The sequence below is a fragment of the Ahaetulla prasina genome, chromosome 5 (genome assembly GCF_028640845.1).
Source record: "Ahaetulla prasina isolate Xishuangbanna chromosome 5, ASM2864084v1, whole genome shotgun sequence".
Lineage (NCBI taxonomy): Eukaryota > Metazoa > Chordata > Lepidosauria > Squamata > Colubridae > Ahaetulla > Ahaetulla prasina.
Window position 1 is genome coordinate 119472988 of NC_080543.1, and position 7163 is coordinate 119480150.

Consider the following 7163-nt stretch of genomic DNA (forward strand, 5'->3'; position numbering starts at 1 on the left):
ACTCTAGAAGTTGCAAAACAGTTTGGCTAAAAGTATTATTCCTGAAACGATTAAAATTGGCTCACTGCAGACACATATCTAATGGGACTTTATGAATCTACTTCAGTAATATCTGCAGGAATAATTCTCCAGCACTAGCTAAAGTACATTCCTGTATATTTCCATTTAAACCATCTGCCAATCTTAATACTTATTCCTGAGGGAGGAAACTTTCCAGAGCTGTTTTTCATTTAATTTACAAGGACATCCTGTTTAGGTACTTATCAAAAGAACAGAAGAAATTATGCCAAATACCACAGGCTCAGAAAACTTAATGGGTTAGGCTGAAGTAGCAAGTACATTTTAAATGAGTTGCAACATCTCAGATTTCTTGTTTATGATATCCCAAACCCTCCCCTCCCCTTCTCTTCCTTTCCCTTCCCTTCCCTCTTTCAATTTTATTGAGATGACAGTATTGCAAATGTGTTTGTTTTTGTTCCAACAAACGCCAGGCCTAACCATTGCCAAGCATGTACTTGCCTGTTCATATAACACTCTTGGCAGCTAAATCTAAACTGTATTGATCAGGGATAAAACACAGATCTTCAGTTCCTTAATCTAAGCATTGAATTGAAGCCAACTCATTAGTTTTGAACAATCCTCAAAGGGGTTACTTACTGGGTTACTCTGGGTTACTCTGAGGAGCATTCCACTGTCTTTACCTGGAGATGGAAAGAGAGAAATGTTTGTTCCCTGGTTCTGTCAATTGGTAGCATAATCCACCTCAGGATTCAGAATAATCATGGTTCCAAAATTGGCTTGAGAACAGTGGTGGGCTGCAACCGGTTTAACAATCGGTTTGGTGATTGTGTGCTTTGCGCGCGCACATGCGTTTTGTGCTTGCGCATGCCTAACATGCTTGCGTGCAGCTTTCAAAATACAGCAATTTGAAGCTCAGCTGCTTATCTTCTAAGGCAGCCCCGGTAAGTAGAACAGTGGAGGCGCGGAAATCAGCTGAGCCAGAAAGGAGGCCAGGATAAGACGGGATAGGGCAGGGGCGGGTGGGCAGGGCCAGCTGATCATTGGAACTACCGGTTCCTCTGAACCAGTCCGAAGCGGCAGCAGCCCACCACTGCTTGAGAACCACATTTAATCTGGAAATCCTGACAATAAGAATGATTACCCAATTGTCTTGTCCCACCCCCACTCCGACGAACGAGTCAAGGAAGTCCGTAACAAACTTGGCAACGAAGCCTCTGCAGCTTGCCAAGTTCCTTCGAGGTTTATCAGGGCAGGCAGGAGTCAAAGTTGTGACTTCAGTGATAGGGTCCGATATCAGCAAACTAGATAAGACTTTGCTTGACTCAAGGTTGGAATGCCAAAAGCAGGTCCTTTATATAGGCTGTGGGGTGTGGCTCCACGACTCAGCATTTATCCAGGCCTGCCCCACCCTTCCTTCTGCTGGCATCGCCTCTCAGATCTCCGGAAGCGAGGGTCCTCCTACCCTGAATTGTCTTCAGCTGGATCTGCATTCAGCATCTGGGAAAGGGAGGGGTCAGAGGGAGTAGGCCCGGGTAATTCTACCACCTGGCTGGCTTCGTGCTCTGAAGGCTGAGCCAAAGAAACACACACTTATGAGTGAGGTTTATCGGCCTTTTCCTTTCACTCCTTGAATCCTCTCCGGGCATGGGGCCAAGGCGGAGGCTGGAGTCATGACAGGCCGTTCATCTTCATTATCAAACTCGAAGTCTGATAAAAGGCTCGGTTGGAGACGGGAGGGGCCCGGCTGAGGAGAGGAGGGAGGACGAGTCATAACACCAGTAGAGCAGCTGGCTTCCGGGAGTTATGTGTGCTCTATCTCTGGAGATCTTCAAGAAAAGATTGGACAACCAGTTATCTGGGATGGTATAAGAACTCCTGGGTTGGGCAGGGGGTTGGGCAAGACCTCCAAGGTCCCTTTCAACCATATGATCCTATGATCGTTCAGTGAATGTTTAACACCGGGTCCACTGGTACTTTCTTCTTGGCACTGGGGGAGAAGAAACACCATGCATTGTTTGAAAATCATTAAAGGGATTCACAAACACTTGCACGCAGTTGCTGATCTTCCCACTCAGATAACACTATTGGCTGCACCTACTCATTATTTTCAAAACAAAGTCACGGTGCTGAGTTTCTTAGCTCCGAAATAAAGAACAGAATTGTTCTACCCTTTTTCTATTTGAAAGAGCATTGATTTTCCGCCAGGCCCAATTCTAGGAACAAACAACCTGATACTTCCCTATCCCATGGAAGACAACTTCCATCACTTTTACCAAAGCAGTAGTGAGAGGTTATGAGAATACCATATTTTTCAGAGTATAAGATGCACCGTTCCCCCACTAAAAGGGGGTGAAAATTTGGGTGCATCTTATACACCGAATGTAGCCCCGCCCACCCACTAGCCCCCATCCTTTGGCTTCTGCCTCCCAGCAATTTACCTCCTTGCAGCAATTAGCAAGAAGAAACAGCCTATTTCAGCTTCAGCACAGCCTAATTAGCACAAGTTGATTGTCCATTGGATCGGCCTCCGGACTCTAAGTTGTTTTGCTTCTGCTGCTTGCTTGCAAGGAGGTAAATTGCTGGGAGAAGATTTTTTTTTCTTGTGCTAATCAAGCTGTGCTGAAAACAAAAATGAAAGTAGAGCAGGCTGTTTGCTGTTTGCTGCAATGAGGCAAAATTGCTGGGAGGCAGAGGCAGATTTCTTTTTCTTGTTTTCCTCACCAAAAAAGGTAGGTGTGTCTTATAGTCCAGAGCGTCTTATACTCCAAAAAATACGGTACTTGTAGAAAACATGGGTGTAGTTGCCTGATAGCCTGCATCTACCAATTTCAATGTTCTTGGGTCTCCCTCTGAGTTGGAAAAGGCATAACAAGTTGTTACCTACATTTTAACCAAATAACAAGGTTGGAAGGGAAAAATTAACCTTATTAATCTGAGGTCTTCAATTAACTTGTAGTGCTTAATTAACTTTGGAGGTCATTAAGTCTAACCCTGCTCAAGCAGGAGACCCTATACCAGGGGTGTCAAACTGGCAGCCCGTGGGCCACATGCATCATGTGCAGGCCACGCCCACCCTGGCTCCGCAAAGGTAAAAAACATTGTGATACATCACATGACTTCACGTGACGTGATCGAGTTTGACACCTGTGCCCTATACCATTCCAGACAAGTGACTTTTCCAGTCTCTTCTTAAAAGCCTCCAGCGATGGAGCACCTACAACTTCTGAAGGCAAGCTGTTCCACTGATTAATTGTCCTCACTGATAGGAAGTTTCTCCTTAATTCCAGGTTGTTTCTCTCCTTGATTAGTTTCCATCCATTGTTTCTTGTCTTGCCTTCTGGTGCTTTGGAAAATAAGTTAACCCCCTTTTCTTTGCGGCAGCCCCTCAAATATTAGAACATGCTATCATGTCAATCCTAGTCCTTGCTTTCACTAAACTAGACAAATCCAATTTCTGCAACCGTTCTTCATATGTTTTAGCCTCCAGGTTCCTAAATAACTGTGTTACTCTTTTCTGTACTCTTTCCAGAGTCTCAACATCTTTTTATAACTTGGTGACCAAAAACCAGATGCAATATTCAAAGTGTGGTCTTACTAAGGCTTTATAAAATGGTACCGATATTTCATGTGACCTTGATTCGATCCCTCTGTTAATGCAATTTAGGATTGCGTTGGCTTTTTTGGCTGCTGCCTTATACTGTTGGCTCGTGTTTAAGTGATTGTCCACTAGGACTTCAAGATCCCTCTCATAGCTACTGCTATTGAGCCAGGTTTCACCTATTCTGTATCTGTACATTTGGTTTCTGTTGCCTAAGTGTAAAACCTTATTGTTCTCTACATTGAATTTCATTTTGTTAGATAGGGCCCAGTGTTCAAGTCTGTTGAGATCCATCTGCATCTTGAGCCTGTTGTCTGGCCTGTTGACTATTCCTGCCAGTTTAGTGTTGTCTAGAAATTTGATGAGTTCCCCTTCTGTTCTCTGTTGTGCAATATGTACAAACATGAAGCATTGTCTTCTGCTGCACTGGGTACCTTAACCTGCTTTGCTCTCCCTATATACTTCCCTTCTCTGCTTTTTCCTGTTAGAACTATTAAACCCCTAAGAATGACACTATAATTATGGCTGCATTCCGAAGCATTCTGAAGCTTGTATCTGTCAATAGAGTTCTTTGTGCCGCTTGGGAGAAGCCGGATGTTTGTCATGGATCGCAGCTGTTGTGCAACGTCCAGCTCACAGCTGACAAACTGGCAGTGCGACATGGAGGTTTGGAGGTGGTGGGGTGGGTTAAGCACCAGCCAGAGCCTGGGAAAAATTCTGGTGCTGAATGCTTTAGACTCTGACTGGTAATTAATTGGCTACATGGAAGATTATGAGAAAGAGCAGACTAGAGATAGGACAACTGGAACCACTTTTCAGAAGTCATTAGACGTTAGAAATGGGGTGTGTTATTTTTTTTTCTTCTCCACAGAGCGAGAACTACACATGTTATGATTGGTCTTTCCTTCTTGGATTGAGCGTGGGGAGACCCATGCCGAAAGTACCCAGTTCCTGAAAATGTCACAGCAAACACCCCTATTACCCTCTTTCAATTATGGAAGTATGTGAGTATGTTATGAAGCACTTTCATTACATGTTCTTCCATATGGAAAAAAAAATTAAGTCGGAGCCAAATCAAAAATGTGTTCTCGTATGGCGAGTAAAAAGTAAAATGCAAGCTATCACTAAACAACTGTTTCATAAAAGGCATTTTATCCGTGTCTACCTTCCCTTTTGCTGTAGATGTTTCTCTTTTCTAGGAGAGCGGTCCGAGTAGGTGTTTTAGCATTTAGAATAAGTGGAAACATTTGTCAAACGTTTGTTTTCAAAATAAATAGGAATAAATAATCAACTAACAGGTTATTTCATTGCTTTACAAGTAATTAAAAATGGTTTAATCAATGTTCCATTCTGGAATTGTAAATCCCACTACATAATTTCCTGAAAGTTAAAGGGAACAATTATTCAGGGAAAGAAAGGAAAGGGGAGGGGAAGGGAAGGGAGGGGAGGGGAGGGGAGGAAGGAAGGAAGGAAGGAAGGAAGGAAGGAAGGAAGGAAGGAAGGAAGGAAGGAAGGAAGGAAGGAACCCTGGATGCTACAGGTACTTTTCAAGATATTCCTTCTTTTACACAGAAGATACTACACTGGGAAGAAGTTAGAAGACCTCAGCATGGACCTAAAACATCTTCGGGAGCCTCCAAGTGCATCCAGATTGGATTTGCTTCTTCTTGACAATTGATTTGCATACCATTTTTCATACTTCCATTGACAGTTAGTAAGAATTACAAAAGCCAATCAGACATTACTTTATCCTAAAATAATATTAGGCACTTATTACTCTATAATATTGCAAGGACCACTTTTGAGTTAACAGACACGTGCTTGCTCAAACACACAATTCTGATCTATATTAGCAACTGTTAATTGTTATTGAAAGCAAGCATACTTATTTATCTCTCAAAATGTTATGCTTTATGTTGTTGTTTTTTTAAAAAATTGCACCTCTACTTTGTATGTACTAGGCCCGTAATGGTGAACCAATGTCACATGTGCCACAGGTGGCACATGGAGCCACCTCTGCAGGTACGCGAGCCATTGCCTAGGTCACCTCCACCGTGCATGCATGCACACCAACCAGCTGATTTTTGGCCAGCCCCAGCTATGCGCCCCTCCCCTCCAAGGAGTCTCCACACGGCCCGTTTTGGATGCCAGGTAAGTACAGGGCTCACGCGGAGGCTCTGAGAGGGGAAAAACGGTCTTCCCGGAGGTCTGGAGAGCCAGGGGAGGCAATTTTCACCCTCCTCACCCTCCTCCTCACCCTCCTCACCCTCCAGGAAAAGTTCCAGACCTGGGAAGGGCGAGAAATGGACCTAACAGGCTTATTGGAAGTCTGGAAATGGGCCATTTCTGGCACCCGGAGGCTTCAGGGAGACCTACTAGGCCCAAAATGGGGTGGGGTGGGGTTGTGCGCGCATCTACGGGGGGACACAGGGGGCATGCATGCATGTACAGGGAGCATGTGCACATGCATGGGGGTGGGCGCACAGGGGGCTTTGCATTATGGATATGGGCAAGCACGCACGCACGTGAACCCCCTGTGCTCCCCCCACTTTTGGCATGTGACCGCAAAAAGGTTTGTCATCACTGTACTAGGCTCTGTTTTCACCTTCCTGACTTTTCCCTGGTAATTTTTGTATCCTGAAGTCAAACGTATTTTACATTTTTGAAGCTGTAGGGAAAACAAATTAACTAAACTATGATGCTGACCTCTCCCCAGGAAAGTGGGCCAGATATTTACCAATGCACGTATTGCATTCATTTTTATTAATATTATCTTAGCTCAGCATGTATGCAGAGAGCACTCATTTCAAGTCATGATTAAGAAATAAGCAAAGAAGCAATATAAGGATCAGAAAATTAACTCGTGAGCGATGATGGTAGCCAAGTCACCTCTTGGTGAAATGGGTGGCAAACAAACGTAATAAATAAATACATTCTGCAATTTTCAACTTCTATCTTCCCAATCACAGGGACTTCCTGTCACCTGCCAGTAGATCCTAAAGATCTACTATCCTAAAGATGTTCCATGACTTTCCATACTGTAAGAGCCGTGATGACGCAGTGGTTAGAATGCAGTACTGCAGGCTAACTCACTGCTCACTCCAGGAGTTCAATTCTGAATGGCTCAAGGTTGACTCAGCCTTCCATCCTTCCGAGACCTGTAAAATGAAGACCCAAATTGTTGGAGACAATATGCTGACTCTGTAAAGTGCTTAGAGAGGGCTGTAAAGCACTGTGAAGTGGTATATAAGTGGTATATAAGCAATATAAGTGGTATTGCTATTGCCATTGGGGAACGTACAAATTGAATGCCAGCCTTGCTTATATCATTAAGAAATTTCTAATTTACTAATCTTTAACCCATTATTAATTCAAAGTTAAACAGTACACACACATTATGCATGCACGTGCAATTACTTTAAAATGTGGCTTGAGTTAACTACATAATGGTCCCAAAATCCTGTAGGTAATTTTTTCTTTTAAAAGCTCTATTTGTAGGAAGGCTTCCCCCACCCCCAATAATCTCACATATCCATTTTAAATG

At 43.6% G+C, this 7163-nt stretch overlaps 1 long non-coding RNA gene across 1 annotated transcript; it reads left to right on the plus strand.

Moving 5' to 3' along the window:
• Nucleotides 1–898: 898 nt before the first annotated feature.
• On the plus strand, nt 899–5985 carry LOC131199356 (uncharacterized). Its single transcript, XR_009155331.1, has 4 exons — nt 899–962; nt 4491–4623; nt 5192–5329; nt 5581–5985. It is a non-coding gene; the product is annotated as an uncharacterized LOC131199356 (long non-coding RNA).
• The last annotated feature ends 1178 nt before the right edge of the window (nt 5986–7163 follow it).